This window comes from Pteropus medius, unplaced genomic scaffold (assembly GCF_902729225.1).
Source record: "Pteropus medius unplaced genomic scaffold, Ma_sr-lr_union100, whole genome shotgun sequence".
Taxonomy (NCBI): Eukaryota; Metazoa; Chordata; class Mammalia; order Chiroptera; family Pteropodidae; genus Pteropus; species Pteropus medius.
Window position 1 is genome coordinate 35,040,799 of NW_024355205.1, and position 17,025 is coordinate 35,057,823.

The 17,025-nt window shown below is 45.6% G+C and overlaps 1 protein-coding gene across 3 annotated transcripts in view; it reads left to right on the forward strand.

The window, feature by feature from the left end:
* The first annotated feature begins 2,739 nt into the window (after positions 1 to 2,739).
* Positions 2,740 to 17,025, forward strand: part of KCNJ15 (potassium inwardly rectifying channel subfamily J member 15) — a 39,842-nt gene continuing 25,556 nt past the window's right edge. For 2 of the 3 annotated variants that reach the window (XM_039857681.1, XM_039857682.1), the window contains exon 1: positions 2,740 to 2,957. The gene's annotated coding sequence lies outside the window, so the exon portion shown is untranslated. The remainder of the gene's footprint in view (positions 2,958 to 17,025) is intronic. The other variant, XM_039857684.1, reaches the window with a different exon arrangement.

The following is a 17,025-nucleotide window of genomic DNA, read 5'->3' on the forward strand; positions in this document are numbered from 1 at the left end:
TGAAAAATTTTGCTTTCAATTAATTGGGAAGAAAGGAAAGAAGGAAGGAAAGAAGGAAGGAAGGAAGAAGGAAGGAAAAGGAAGGAAAGGAAGGAAGGAAGGAAGGAAGAAGGAAGGAAGGAAGGAGGAGGAGGAAGGAGAAGGGAGGAGAAAGGAGGAAGGAGGAGGAAGGGAGGAGAAGAAAGAAGAAGAAGAAAGAAAGAAAGAAAGAAAGAAAGAAAGAAAGAAAGAAAGAAAAGGAAGAAAAAACAAAGGTGACTTACTGAATAGTCATTCATGTTTGGTTTTTATTTTAGGCTAGAAGATCAATAACATTGACCATCTCCAGTTACAAAATGATTAACTGTTATTTGATGTAATTTTACACAGTGGATTTCAGACCTTACTCTTTAGTACCAGGTTGTGATACAAATTTTACTCACTGGGTGAGAGGGAGACTGAGCGACACAAAATGTTTTCCATCAAGATTAATCGTTTGTCCGATTTCCCTCATTAGCCTCGGAAACTTCCAGAAATACTCAGACCATTCGATTATTAGAACATGCAAAATAAAGTCTGTCCTCAGGGACAGAAATCTCATAGATGCTCATGTTAGAACTTTCCTGCCTCCTCTCAACACTTTAATCATCGTTTATAAATGCCTCATTTCTTCTCGCGAACTCTGTCGGATCGGCAGCCTTGAGATCTAGTTGTTGAATGGCCCCAAATGAAAGAGAATAAAAATAGGTAAACATCACCAAAATGAAAAGTATTGGCCTAACGTTCAAATGATTTCTTGGATTCCTCTTCCTTTGGACCCCTTTTTGTCTTTCGTCACTTTTAAGTCTGTTATGAATGAGTGTGAGCTCCACGACGCAGAGTCCTGCAAGAAATAGAACTTGCCAGAGCATTAGACTCTGATTACCTGATACTCAAAGGAATCTATGCATGCATATGTATGCCCGCGAGAGACTAATTTGAGAAAAACGTAGCCTAATGAAAAATGCATGCTCTGAGAGTGAGAAGAGCTGTTTTGAACCTCAACCCACTTCTTTCTAGCTCTGTGACTTTGAGCAGATCACTTACCCTTTCTGGTTTCCACTTTCTCACCCTTAAAATGCAACTCGTCGTGACTTTTTGGCCTGAAAGTCAAATAATAACATTTCTGCAAGAGCTTTATAAATGAAGAAAGAGTATTCTAGCGTTAGTTTACTAATTAAACGTGAGACTGCAAATGTTCATTAAAACTAAGAAGATAAATTAAAGTTCAACTGTAACAAATTATACCTTTCATTTGTAACCTTTCAGCAGTCTACTTGACAAGTAGTTTTTCGAGGGACTATGACATGTCAGGTGTCCCTCGAGGGGCGTATAGTAAACAAGACAGGTGCGATTGATAAAGAGTTGGGACCATTTAGACAGTGCTGAGTGGCATTCAAAGTAGAGGGGATATTGAGGTACAGGTCGGATGGGGACCACATGAGGCAAGGGACTTAAAAATGACGTCCTTAAGATGTACCATTCAGGCTAAGACCTGAAAAGTGATGACGGATCAGGTGGACGATGACCTGAGGAAGTGTGACGGGCAGAGGGGACAGCCTGTGCAAATCATCCGAGGAAGGGTATGACCAGGTCTTGAATCTTGGGTTTTCTCTTTTATTTGCCACCTCTGTGGGACCTGTTTTATGTGGGACCTGTTTTATGTAGAGAGGCTGCCCAGAACTCAGAGGAAGGGGACAGAAACAAATCAAGTCACCCCCTGTTCCCCCCAATTTAGAGCAGCTGCATCCACCTGACCCTGTGCAGGGGACATGTGAGCATCTCCTCGGATGCTTCGTGACCTTGAGCTGTCGCTCCCCTTGGAATTGCCTTTGGGCCAGTGCAGAAAGTGCACTGGCCCCTGTACCAACTTGTGGGGAGGCCATCCTCTCTTTTAGAACTTACCAGGGTCTCCACGCACTCTGGCCATGGGGACGCTGGTGACCCACGCCGGCTTGGACCGGCCTCCCTTGGCATGATGACGGCAAGAAACGGCTTGGCAAAGGAAGGACACACAACTGCATTCCAGAAAGAAGCTCTCTGCCTTTGTCGCCAGAGCCCGGGAGGTGTCCGCTTAGCCTTCTTTCTGCTTTAGGATGGAATTCTCACCCTTTTGCATAAAAGGGCCAGACCTTGTGCATAAATGCTGGCAACCAGATTCCAACGTGGATCCCCAATTCCAATTTCCATGATCCAGAAGGATGCAGCTTCTCCCATGTCGATCCAACTTCCTGACATTTTTTTGATCAAGAAAAATAGAGCCTATAGGAAAAATCAACATGACCGTAAGGGGACTGAGCTAAAGACAGCAAGTTTCCAAGTCTGTGCCATTTTGTTTATATATATTTGGTATATGTATTATCTGATGGGTTTGTTCTGATTTTCATTGGAGGCGGGGATTTTTATTAATACTCACGTGGAGTGAGGAGAAGAGAGGAAGGGAGAACACGGGGGAAGAGTTGGCTAGAGAAGATAATCTGGTTATTTATTTAGAGTTTATTTAGGCAAAGGGACTTTAAAAAAGGCTTTGATAAGAGTGGCTGAGGTTTCTTCAAAGATTAACTGGTGTTCTTTAAAAGGGCACGAGCCTTCCTTTATACAGGTGTTTGAGGCGTTCAGAACTGCATGTCCATTAGAATTCTTTGCTGGTCTGTAGATTTCCTGAAGACACGCTGCTGACCACAGGACTCCTCTCTCAGATTCTCTCTCTCTCTCTCTCTTCCAATCTCTTTCTTTCTCTCTTCAGTTCCTTCAGGTAAATCCTACTCAAACTTGTACCAACTTGTTTTTGACTGACAGTGAACAGCGAGAGAGTTTTCTTCATTTTGAGGGAACCTAAACACCTATCTCTCCCAAGGCAATCTGCATGGAGTGATCCCTCCTGTGCCTTGTCAGACCCCCACATCGAGCCAGGAGTCTGCCTTCACCCGTATTTGCAGGTAAGAGGTCTGGGCTTGTGTCAACACTGGAGCAGGCAGCGTGTTGGAGATACTTCTGAAACACTCTTACTTCTAAAGGTAATGAAAAAGTTGTGATTCTTTTAAACGTTGCTTAAATCATTCAAGACGTCCAGGCTTATCTGGGGAAATTTACAAGTGCCGTTTGCATGTGGAGAACGGGTTTTTACTTAATGATGGGGCAAAAAAAAGTGCTTTATTCTTGCCTGTGAAACAATATCCAGATGTTGTCTCGTTTGTTGAGGGTGTAAGTGATCTAGATCAAGGGAGAAGAATTATTCTGACTTCTCTTTGCAAGTGTTGTTTTCTCTCATATCGTCTGTCGGGGCAAGTTTGTTATTGATTTTCAGCGATTATGTAGTTCTCGGGGTCGATCTCCGGCAGTTATTTTCCACTGTCAGGAGAGAAATCAGTTGAGGTTGCCGTAAGGCGAAACCTCACTGGAATATTTTAAAATGTTACCTATCCTTCTGAGAAAAAGTTATGTAAGTTTTCCGTGGTAGGTATAAGGAATGTAAACAATTCTGACTTTGAAAACATTATGAACCTTGTTCATGACCCATGGATAATGCGTCTTATAATCCGTGTATAATTTCATGTGCGTTTAGACTATTCTCAGCTAATGAATGTTATACTGGGTGAAATTTCCACATTTCACGTAGCTCCTGTGAAGCTAGTTTTTTTTTTTTTTCCTCCTCTGCACTTCCGTATTTAGCTGTCTGTAGGAAATGAGAATTTGTCGTTCGGTGGATATTTCTTGACCTCCCAATTACTTTAAGTCACAGGTTCAGAAACTTACAACAAATGCAAGATTTAACTTGGGAAAATTAAAGACCAAAGTTTGTCACACTCAATTCGAACGCTTAGATTTATTTCTTCTTATCGGAAAATATCTTAATTTTTTTTCCCTTGGAAAAAACACGACAAGCGATTCTTAAAGTTCTTTTTTTGAAACCTGAAAATCACCAATAATAATACACACACACACACACACACACACACATCACCGTTAACCCCATTTTGTCTCCTCTTGTAAATGTTTAAACAAACTTGTAACGATCAACAATATAGCCTTAGGTGATAAATTCTCTCTATTTAAACTTGTCTTAAGAATTGAGAGAAATATATAATTTAATATATTGCATGTTTAAATGCCATCATTTTGTGAAAACTAAATATCAAGAGACTTCCAGTTGAACAACAAAGCACTTACCTCACACACAGCTCCCCCGGCGCTGTTCTTTCCCTGGATTTTGTTTTTTCGCTGTTTTTCTACTTCCCAAGCTATGAATATAATAAATGGCCACGCAGAGAGTAGCGACCCAGAGGTCACACGACAAGTCTTCACAAAAGCTTGGAAAGTAGACGAGTTTAACCCAATCGCCAGTTACATATCTCAGAAATGCTCATCTGGTAACAGAGCTGACATGAGTTAAATAAACGCATAAGTAGTTTGGGGTTTTTATAGAAATAGGCTTAGCTGAATTTTGTGATCCTGGTTGCTTAAGGAAAACATATTTTCAAAAATTCCTCCCACCCTCTTCCCACTCCTTCCTTCTACCAACAGTTGTGGTCATTTTATAGAAAGTGTTATTTCCCTAATTTCCTCTCTTCGCACTTACAACCAGTGCAGACAGCCGGGTGTGGGGGGAAGGAGAGAGAGCGAGACCCCGGACTTCCCACGCCAGCAGCCCCGGAGAGCCAACCAAAGCAGGTCTGCTGGCTCTTTGCACGGGGCTCGGCTCGCTCCCCCACGGAGGCGATGTGGGAAAGGCTGTTGTTCTTGTGTGGGGTGTGCGTGACTGTACACCTGGATGACGGCAACATGCTCGGTGAGAAGAACTACCGATGTATGGTTTTAGGCACCAAATAGAGGCGAACTTTTTTCTAGGCTTAGTAAGTGTCGAGCACTTGAAATGTCGCTTCCTGTGTACCCCGTCTCACGTGTTGGAGACATCGCTTCAGGGTCCAGAGTCGTTTGTAGACTCCGTTGGCCTTGTGGACCCATTAGAACCTCAAAACCAACATAACAGGCCACAGGATGAGCCGTAAGCCTCGAAGGGCTGCTGACGACTAGCCCCAGGGAAGGGCTGTTTCAGGCATAAAACACCCTGATCGTTTCCTTCGGTCTTTAATTTATAAGTAATTCAGCTACTGTCTTTCCCCGCCCATGACAATTCGAACCCTTCCCACTGGAGTAAATCGGTATCTCCAAATGTGTTGTTTTCATTCTTTTTTGAAGCAAAACACGCTCTACTCTAAAACAGTCAGGAAGCTATGGCAAGGGTTAACGTTAGCTTCTATGCTTGCAAAAAATAGTTAATTGCTTATTAGTGGATAAATGCAAGAGTCATATGAGGCAGAGGTTATGATCCAGCCTCCGTCTCTCCTGCCCTTCACCTTCAGCTCAGAGGTCCACCTGGGGAGTGTGGCTTTTGGTGTCATTGGAGGGGCATGTGCGTGGCGGGAGCAAATTGAACCAAGGACGGTCCACCTGTTCTGAGAGCCCAGGGATGCCCTGCCATGGAAGGGGATAGATGTGACCCAATACACCTGGCTCGTTGATGCCGCTCAGGTAGCTTCCTGGTGCCAGTTTATAGACAGGTAAAGGAGCTGTGAGGCCAGAGTGAGCAGCTTCGCAGGGCCAAAGCCTCCCCCAATGACAGGGACAAAGGGAAACCTGCCTCTCCCCTCGAAAGGAGCAACAGGGGGCACAGAGGGAGAGGAAATAACATATGATCTGAACAACAAGGTTCTGAGAAAGAAGTTTGACTTACTAGGTGTTACGTGGTTGAGATGAAAGGAAAAAAATGAGCAAGCGGACCTTCCGGGTAAGAGACAGAACAGGAAAGTGGAATCTGGCAGAGGGTGTCCCGTCCCGTCTGTAAAATGCTCTCTGCGTTAATGCAGGCGGTGGGGCGGTCACCTCCACTCAGCGCAATGCACCTAAGTCCACAAATTCTTAACAGACTCCCAGGGCTTTTAGCAAAACAAACGTTTCTGCTCATTTCGTAAAGAACGGTCATAGCTCATGAGGTGTCTGTGTGTCGCACTCAACGGGCACCTGCCTTCACTGGCGAAGAGACCAAGAAACCCACGGTCACCGCAATTCAGAAGTTCGCGTGCAGCCTAATTCCAGAACACAGTCTGTGCTTCTAGACCTGAAATTCTGTAGCACGAATTCCAGATTTTTTTTTTATCATGATACAAAGGTGAATGAGGGTTGCCTGATCATGCGCCGAGCAGAAAACTCACAAGAACAAAGACAAGATGTTGACTTTTGGTGTCTCGAAAACGCATGTCACAGGAAGCAATTAAATGGCAGAGCATGTCTGTGCTACCTCAGGACTGAGGATCTAGAGGAAATGTTGGAAAGAATTAGCAACAGAATAAGCACCGTTTCGTTCTGTCCTTCCCCATGACTCTGAAGGTCAAATGCAGAGCAGTGTAGCCCCATAGTCATCACATGAAACGAAGCAAGCAGCTCCCTCTATGGGGGCTGAGCGACAGCCACACAGCTGCGCTGGCTGCTCAAACTCCCAGCCAAAGTTCTGAGTTCACGAAAATGACATCCTGGGTCTGACTGTGTCCCTAGGATTATAGATCACACTAATCTTCAGAGTCAAGTGGGGCCATCGGAATACATGGGGGTGGCTCAGAGGAGAACCACTGCAGTCCTGGATCTGATCCTTAGGGTGTCTCAAGGACCCAGGTAGCTGGCTTTGACTTTCGATCCACACTCTGTTCCAGGTGAAGGTGCCCTGGCTGAAATTCTTTTCTGTTTTCTCCAGTGCCGGCACTAGAGGCTGATCGAGATTATTCGGAGCTTCAAGATCACACGATTTGGGGGAATCTCTTCAAGAAAAACAAGTGGAAAATTATGACTATAAAATTAGGGATAAGGCTGTGGGGAAGGCTGGTGTGAGTGGGGAGCCCTGACACTTGAGTTTCAGTAACTTCTTGATGAGGCCACTCTGTGTCACACATCATAAAGGCCCAATACTTCTTGAAGGAATAGTCGAATTAATTTATATAAATTTTAGCTGCTCACTGCCCTCTAAGTAACTCTGAGAAATGATAGGTGAAAATACCAAATAATCAGTCTTGTACATATCTAATGACCAGTGATATATGGAAAAGTGATCCGGGCAGTATCTGGAATATTCCTCATTTCACTGACACGCTGCCATGAGATCCTTGCTGTGTGTGGCTGAAGTTTTACGTCATCACTAGGCCCAAGGGTAGATGCTGTCTCTGTTTTTTCCTACAGCTGGGTCTGTGGCCACCAAAACAAGGAGTCACTTTTTCTCTGAAAAACCCCGAGCTAAAAGCTGAAGAACACCATGCTGATCACGAGCCTAGAACTTAGAATGATACAAAGTGCATCAAAAATACATTTTTCTTTTAACTTGAAGGTTCACCCCAGCGAAACATCTGTGCGTCTAACAAGAAACAGCCTCTTCTTTCATCGGTTTCTGTGAATGCTGTTTCTGACAGCAGTCAACAGTGTCGCTTCTCAGTAGGAATGCTCGCTAAGCCTGTGTCTGCCAGGCCAAATAACACTCTGCGTCCACGGTGTTTGCATCTTCAAGTATTTGCAGATTGATATCTCGCTCTCTCCTGGTCCCGTGTGCCAAAGAACACAAGGTTGGCTCCCCGAGTCTGGCTTCCTTACTTCCTGAGTTAGCCTTTGTGTCTAATCCTACCCCTGAAGAACTCGTTTAAAGTTAATTTTGCTCTGAAACATCATGAAATTTGGCGTCATCTGTATTCTCCCTAACAACACCATCCTCATATACCTGCTAGGAGTTAAAGAAAATACGTGAGCCCTGGAGCACCTGGCTCCTTTGTCTAGAATTCTCTAAATACTAAGGCATGAGAACTCGCCCTGCCTCCTTTATATTTTCAAAGGTCCATCGAAAGAATTTATATAGAAAGAGATCGTGAGCTGCGTCACATACAGACACAACATGCAAGTGACAAAGGCAGCATGGGGGTGTACTTAGCCAAACATTAATAAATCTGACTCTGTAGGTATAGAGAGAATATTTCAATGTCAACAATGTCACAATGGTGCTTTATTTTCAACACCTTGTCTTGTTTCATTAATTTCAAATCTATAATTTCCACCTAATTGAAGATCAGGTGGACAAATTGCCTTCTAAACAGTGTTTAAAAACATGCTGTTATAGTGACATTGATGTTACTCTCACTCTTGAACAAAGGAGTCGGGCGTTATGTCACGTGACTTGATTTTGGCAACAGGAGTGCTGTGATTATCCGATCAAGAAGCACTCAGAGTTCCAGCTTCTGGCATCGCTACCCAGCCACCCCGGCCCCCATGGGCAGAAAAATGGCTGGCTTCTCCCAGGCAGGTCAAAGCCGCCTTGGGGAGGTAAGGGGGAGTGAGGGGTCCATTCCAGTGCCTCCATGACTCAATTGCTGGGAAATGGGAGGGTGCATCTTGGATGCTGGCTTGATACTTCCTGTTTTAGGGGTCCGGGGCAAGAGCAATTCCCCCAGCCAGTAGGCAGGAGGAGTGTCCTGAATCAGTGTAATCAAGATTGACAGCAAAGCCTCATTATTCTGGAAGATTCTGCTGGCAAGCAAGGAGTCCTGAAGAGGGTTCTGGGCTATTCTTGCTCTGAGAGGAACAGGACCATCTGCACTCAGACAGGCTGGGGAAATGCACGGGAGTCTGTAGCTCCCCCTCGGAACGTCGCGTGATCATCACCGGATTCACAGCTTTGAGACCGCCTGCAGCAACGACAGCCTCTACCTTTGACTTCCACGTTGTCCAGCGTGTCGGTCTGTGGAGCTGTCTCCCACCTCCTCCCATCTCCTTGCAACTATTATTCACTCTTCTAACGTTTTGTGCAACTCCACCGGGGACACTTTTGCAGACAGTGATTGGTGTGGGGTGTGGCAAGGCCTCATGCGCTCCGAGAAAGTACGTGTCATGATGTTCATGCTCCACTTGGCTGTGAGTTGTACCTTCGACACCTGAGCTGCCTCTGTGGGTGACCGGCCGGGCTTTGAGATGGCAAAGTGGCCGCAGAGAGTTAGCTCCCCAAATTTATGTACTTTTTGTTTCTTTGTTTCTTTATATGCATCCTATTATGAAAAGGATTTAGGTGTGCTTACAAAGACACGCAAACCCTCACACAAACACAGTGTGAATTAAAAGTATGCTTTGTATTTGAACCTGCGGATCAGTTAGGCACTCATTAGGCACTGAATCTAGTTTTACATGCATCACATTTTACAGTTTTTTTGAAAGATGACGTCCATTCTGCCTCTCAGCATCCTTTTTTTTTTTCTTTTCATGACTGTGTGTATTATCTAATTGTCCATAAATGAGGTTATAAACCTCAGATCTACCGCCAGCACCAGGGAACCATCAGTGACCCGCCAGGCCCGGGCTGAGGACTTCTGTAAACATCGTTCCCCAACCCAGATGTGGCCGATTCATCCCACCTGGCCCTACTTCATGCTGGACTGTCTACTTGTCTCTGTCTCCTATTGGGCGCAAGCTTGGTGACCATTAAGATTTTACCTGATTTTTTATCCGTGTTCCCAGAACTTGGCCCAAATAATTCTTTAGGCAATGCTCATTGAATCGACATGCATTAATACAGAGGCATCAATTTCGGCTATACCTACATCTTCAGTTAAACTATATCCATCCCGTCCTGCAAACATACAACACAGAACTTTTCATCTGAAGCGCTTTGAAAATACGTATATCTGAAAACTCCTAACTGACGCATTTTCTCGTTTGGTGAACATTATAAAGTGATGAATTGGCTGTTAGAATTGCTTTTGTGGGGTGTTTGGGGCGGGGGACAGAGTGAGAAGAAACAGGGCACCACATACCTACAATATAGAGGTTGCGTAAACCCCATAGAGGGAAAACAGGAAGCACGCAGAGTATTTTGGAAACAACGAAAATTGAAATAAAACAGAAAAGTAAATGCAGAGCTGGCAGGGGTCGGTGTGGGAGCGTGGACCGAAAGATTAATCCTGGGAAGAAAACAAGAGAGAAAGAGGAGGAAGATTTTACTACAGTCCTGGAGTCGAAGAGGGTGATTTGACCCACGGTGTGGCTGATCCAAGAGACAAGGGGATTCGTGTTAGTTCAGCCTTCCACAAACACTGTGTTAAGACACGGTCTGTGTTAGCATACCTGTGGCAACCAAGGTATTTGGCTCTCAACGCGCTTTAAATTTTAAGTCGAAGAGAATTTTCTGAAATTTGCCCATTTTAAAGATGAAATATTATAAGACTAACACACTCGTAAGAGCTATTTTTCTGCGGTGACAATCCAATGCGTTTCATTCCAACCGGAAGCAGCCGATGCCGGTGGATGGTGTTTCAGAGCCTGAGGCCTCATGAGGGTACGCATACTAAAATGAAAGTTTTATAATTATGAGTAGTAACTTGTCTAGTCCAATGTCCTGGGGATGTTCTTTAAACTCTGCTTTTGGAACGGCACTTGGTTTGGTTTTCAATATTTGAAGAAACGATCTGTGACTTACTAGCCCCATTGTTGGTAGAAATGTATGTTTAATGAATTTTTAAATCAACTCCCATCAGGATTTGGGTAATTAGGTTCTAATCTTTAATAATCTCGAGAATATACAAGTGAGGAAGACCGTTTCTTGATCTCAAGGAAACTCTAGTATGCTATTGGGAGGTATGGGTAGGAATACAAGTGGAGAAATAATAATAATAATAATAATAATAATAATAATAATAATAATACTCTAGCACGAGAATGGCTATGGTGTCAGGCAGAACACAAAGACAGTTACATGAGGCATAAACAAAGGGCTGGGGACAGTCAAAGAAGGCAAGACCAGATCCATTTGGGACAGTCGGGAAAGGCAGTGGGGCATTTGAGGGTGCCTGGAGGAGTGAACGGGACTTTGAAAGTCGGCATGGCGGGGAGAAGCCATCAGAGGCCAGGAGAACTGAGGTGGGCAAAGGGGTCTAGCCTGCTGTCGGGAGAGTGAAGACAGTGATCACGACGCTGGTGGCTGACGCTGCTGAGTGCTCGCTAATGTACCATTCTGGGTACATCCTAATCCTCACGGCAGCCGTCTGTCTCGTAGGCTTTGTTATCAGTCTTGTTTTAGAGGAGAGGAAGGCAGGGCTCAGAGGCTCAGTATTTCTATTACGATAGAAATAGGGCCGGTGGCACCAACCCTGTGTCATCCTAACAGTCCATTCAGCACAACCTGGTGCCAAGTCATCAATTTCCTTTAGGAGAATTATTGAAATGTGACCATACCTCGCAGCATCAAGCCTTCCTTCTGGTAAGAGAAGATGGTTTGGGCACTTAGAAAACTGGATCAATGCCTGAACTGTTCTGTAATTACTCGATTAGAGAGCCTGGAAGCATTGCCTAGCACCACGTTTATTTCCAGGAAGTAGAGTGGAGATCTTGGCACACAGAACCTAGCCTAACTTTACTTAAATGATTTTTAGATTGAGGACGTGGGACACGATCACAAAACCTTCTTGGTCAGGAAAAATGTCGATGGAAATCCATGGCCTAGGACCATGGATTCAAACATCCATACGAAAGGAATTCTAATCTTTAATAATCTCGAATGGAATTCGTATGGATGTCTGAATACAAAACACCACGCCAGTCTCATTTATAGGGTGAACTCGCGTGCAAAACATTTCAAAAACTGAAGCCTGATTCATTGGAAGATGTAAGATGAAACTCTATAGTCACAGCAACAAGACTAGGCACCTGGTTAGACTGCAGATTCCTGCAGGGTCTTCCTTGATTCCAATGGGAACGCCCCCAGGTATTCACTTGACATCTGTGTAATTCCCTGGTGATGACTACGTGATTTTCAGGTGACTTGTACCTTATTCCTAGTCCCCTATCCTCAAACAAGTGTTTTTAAAACATGGCTCGCTTCCAGTCACAGGTTTCGGAAGGGGTGAAGGTGGCCTTCAAAGCGAGGTCGCCGGTCTCCGGAGGTCACCCCCTTGAGTATTGCACCGTGGGAGATGAGACTCAAGAGAAGGCTGACTGGGGAGACTGTTCAGGGTTCAGCTTGTTTTGGGTCAGGAGGCACTTTAGCATATCAGTCTGGCGGTGATGGCCAAGTGGCTGTGTGGGGCGTTTTCAGAGGCTGGGAGAAAGGAATGAAGACCGGAAAGGGAGCAGTGCCAGCAGGAAAGCGCAGGGCCACCCCGAGCGAGGCGCCTGGCACCAGGTGAGGCTGGACCGAGGGAGCTGCGGGTCGACAGTTGGGAGAATGAGGACGCCATCGCTGGGAGGCCAGGTTTCAGAGAAGTGACGGGGTTTAGGGAGACTCCTATGAGTTCAGTTTGGGAAAAGTCGCTTCTGAGCAGTCCTCCAGGAAAGAGGTCCCAGGGGATGTTGGGGACAGAAGTTAAACCTCAGAGGAGCAACAGGTGAACCAGTGGGACCAGGAGTGATCCTTGGGGATAAAGCGGAGGATGGCGAGAGAGAGAGAGAGCTAAGGGACGTGGAAGAGGCCTTGCGGGATGCTGGTGTGGGGGACCCCGTAGGGGAGAGACGTCCGCCAGGCAGAAGGAAAACGAATTGGCGGAGAGCAGATCAAAGACCAAAGAGTCTTCTGATGCAGCAGCAACTGGCAGTGGGAATTTACCAAAGACAGCATGGTTACAAGCACCACCCGTGACTCGGGTACCGGAGAAGGGGAGAAGCCTGTTTGGGAGCTGAAGGAAACAAAGCAGCAGGAAGACCGAAGGGACCAACAGCACCAACAAAAAGAGAATGAAGAGGGCTCGATGGCCCCCTCCCAACCCGCACGCCCGAGGGAGAGTCGGAGGAATTGAGAGAATGGCGTCTGGCGGGCACATCGGTCCCCGGCAACGCGGAGCAAGGCTACGTCTAAGCCTGGCGTGGTGAACGTGCCGTTCACTACGTTTCCTTTTCCAGCCGTGGCGAACCCGTTCCTTCCCTCCTGAAGACAGACAGCCGAGTCACTCCATGAACGAGCCGCCATCGTGATCTTAAAAGCTCACGCTCAGCATGGAGGGTGTTTACCTGTGTTCCCGAAGGAAACTTCTAGAACTCGGACCCCTCGGAACTGGGTGCATACCTGGATTTTGACGAGTTCCGTGCCCGGCCGTTTGTGGAGCTCTGGGTAAACTACGAGCTCACTCTTGAAAGTGTTTCCAACAAAAAGGGAAAGATAATGCAGCGTCCAAATGTGCTAATTGCTGCAATGAGTAAAGCAAGATTTTTCAAGTTTACTCTTTCATACAGTTGGCGACCTTTTGAATACAAACAGGATCTGACAGAGATAGTCCGTCATACGATGGAGAGAGAATGAGCAAGTGATGCCGGTTCCCTGGGAACGATTAGTGGCTGCTGGCTTTGAACCTTCCGCTTCAAGTGTGTTTGCCGAGACTGTCTTCTGAGTTTTCAAGGGACTGAGGTGGGGAGAGGGAGTTTTCTCAATGCTTTACTGCGATTAAGTAAAACTTCAGCGAAACTAAAGTGATGTCGTTTAGTAGTTCTGAAAAATAGGGAGGTGGGGTAAAAAAAATTGCAACCTTAATTTTCTTAACCAAAGTCAAATAATTAATATTTTGGAAACTTCCGGATAAGAGAGTATAAATACCTGATAAAAGCTTAAAGCATTACAGGGAGGGGGAAAAAAAAAAAAGACGAGAGGACAGTGATAAAAAGCCCCTAGTAGGTAATTTTGAAATTCGACGTTTCCAGGTGTGCGAACTCCTCGCCATGGCACCCTTGGGCGGGGTACACCGACATCCTGAGCCTCAGAGCCTTAGCACCTTGTGAGGCGCGTGGGATAAAAACCAGCGAAGACTGGTTTCTTCTCTCTCCATTCCGGGCCCCCAGCCTTCCGGATCCTCACCATCTCCCCCACCCCAAGGTGAACGCAGGCTTCTCCTTAAGGCAGCTGGTGAAAAGAGGGGAAAAAAAAGTTAGACTTAGACGTGAAAGCCCCGGGTTGGAGCCTCGCTCACAGGCCGTGTGGTACTCTGCAAGGCATCGACCTCCTGGTTTCCCGCCTGTCGACGTGGAGGAATTCCTGCCCACGAGGACTACAGAAAAGTTAAATGGATGATTTTTGTGAAATCGCTGGGGAAGTCGCTTCTGTCTTGTATGAACGAATAGGGAACGGGAATTTTCGAAACGACCGAAAACAATCCTACTTTTCTCTCTAAGGACCTAAATCCCTTTTTAGACAGCTTACTTAAAAACAAACAAACAAAAAACAAACAAAAAAACCCCCACAAAACTGACTTTATTAAGAAACTCAGAATTCCAGAATCTAGGTTACCACCCTTACAAAAATCTTAAAGCAGCTTTAAAAGTTTTTTTTTTTAACTTATAAAAAGGATTATTCCCCTATAGCTACTCAGACTTTGTTGAATGAGAGTTTAGATTTGGCAGAACTAGTTTTACTGGGTTTGCTTCTAGAAATGACTATTGTTCTCACAGTGAATGGAATCAGAAATTACCCTTGGAGTTAGTTTTTGCAGATCATTCTTTTCTGTTAAAAATATATAGAAGCATAAACATGGTAACTTTCTCCCAGGTTTTCTAGAAAGAGAAGAGCGGCAAGGAGAAAGACTATGAACTTGGCATTCAAGTGAACCATGCCCTGGAATTTGGGTGGGTCTAGGAAAAAGTACAGACTTCAGTGGAAACATATATGGGTGTGTGAGAAATCCCCGTAAACTATAAATTGACTACATATTGCACAGGCTGGTATGGGAAGAAACCGCAATGGCCTCTGAAATCAGAGAAGGACGGAGAGGAAGTTTGGCATGAAGAGAACACCAGGTGTCCGTGAGATGTTTACAATTAGCAGCGGTCTTAACTGGGTCAAAGGAACCTCGACGGTGTCAGCATCCACGGGGCTTCCTGGAGCTAACTGTCAGAATCGGCTGGTCGCCAACATCCTCCGTCGCTGGACCTCGGTTACCCACGAAATCCTTTCCCTTCTCCCACCAAGGCCCCTGTTCCGTCCTGGATCCGTCTCCACCTCGTCGCTTTTGCCTGTGTGGTCTCCTTCTTGAAAGACACCATTTCTTTCCTTCCAGAGTCTCGTTATCCACCCTCGAGGCCCTTGGAGGCCTGTTAGCTTGGCTTTCCCGTCCCCACGGCCCTCCCCACTTCCTCGCTTCTTGAGTATCGTTTCTCTGGGCTGAACCAAGCCTCGCATGTGTGTCTGTGTTACTGAGAACCTGCCACATGTGGTGTATCCTGACGTGAGCATTCGTGCGCTGCAGGTGCTGCCTCTTTCCCCAATCCGATTACAAGCCGCTGGATGGCTGAGGGCGTGTCGCGGTTGGCTGAGCAAGGACCAGCTACCCTTTGCCCAGTCCTGCTTTGCACCCTGAGTCGGGTGCATTCGGCTCACCATCTGTGATCTCAGCCTAATGCAAGGCATGCTTTATTATCTCTGTTTTTCGAAAGGAGAAAACTAAAAATCAGGGAAACAAAATCACGTGTCCAGACTCACCAGCCCTATTACCTCTCATAAGGCATCTGACTCGATCATCGAGGCGAATTAGGTCCGCCCTGACTCGAGCTTCCAGGCTTTAAGTCACTCGCCCGCTGTGGCCCTAACCAAGAGACCTGAGATTTGAACTCCAGTCTGTGTGTCTGGCTCCAGCCCTAGACCTTTCTGCTACGTCACGCTGCTTCTCTGTCAGCAAAATGCTCAAGACACAGTTGAGCTTGGTGGCATAATACGAAATGATTATGTGACGATTCATCCCATTTTGTCAAAAGCAAGAAAATATGACAAGAATCTGCAAATCTGACCAGAGCAGCTGTATTCTCCCCCACTGTATAAAGTCTTAATATACATAAAAATCATATATATGCATATATATTATTTCTCAATTCTTTATTTTTAGAGCAGTTTTACAACAAAATTTGCAGGAATATATGAGGATTCCCATACCCCTCCCCACTTCCACAGGTGTCTTGCTCCCCCGTTGTAACATCACTCACCAGAACAGTGCATTTTTTACCAAGGACGAACGTCACCCAGAGTCCATGGCTTACTTTGGGGTTCACTCCGGGTGTCGTACTCCTAGGGTCTGGACAAATGTGTAATGACACGTGTCCAATATTAGACTGTCACACAGAGTAATTACGCTGCCCTAAAAATCCTCTGTGCTTCCCGAGTCATCTCTCTCTCCTCACCCCCAAACCCCTTACAACCGCTGTTCTTTTTGTATCTCCCTAGTAGCCTTTTCCAGAATATCAGGGAGCTGGGAGCCTACAGTAAGTAGCTGTTTCAGATGGACTTCTTTCACTTAGAAAATACGCATCTCAGTTTCTTCCATGTCTTCTCATGACTCGACAGCTCATATTTCTCATGTATTTATGACAGGACCAAGACAAAACTTGACTTCCTCTTCTTCGTCCTACAGTCCCAGGCTAAAAAGGTTTATAAACTTGTTAAGATTTAAGGGCATCACTAACTATGCTTTCACCTGGGTCACGTATCATTCCATATATGCCATATGCATCATAAACATTTTTTAATGTAGCCGATATGTTTATAACACGATTTCTCCAAGAGCCAAAGACGTTTCTGAGTGGCAGTACCGCTCTCACGTATGGAGCCAAGTCCTGGGCACCAAGAAGCAGCAAAAGCAGCAGGGGTCTTAGCCGATTGAGCTTTCACCTTTTCAAGTCCGCTTAGTGGCAAATTGAGGTCCAGCATTGCCAGAGATGGGTGTTCTGTAAAACTGTGCTACCTGCTTAACTAAGCTCAGATTTGGAGTCTAGTCTCTGTGCTGTTACTTGAAATTTCACTTAACAGTAAGTTAAAGCTTAAAGAGGTTTCGGAGAAGTTAATGCAAGCACCCACTCGCATTTGTGATGGGGCCCAGAGGGGACACAAGACTTACTCAAGATTTTGCGGCGCATAGAGGAGCTGGTTCCTCTGACAGCACATGGGACTCCTGGCCAGGCCTCCTATCCCCAGGGGAACCCAAGGAGAGAGAGAGAGAGAGAGAGAGAGAGAGAGAGAGAGAGAGA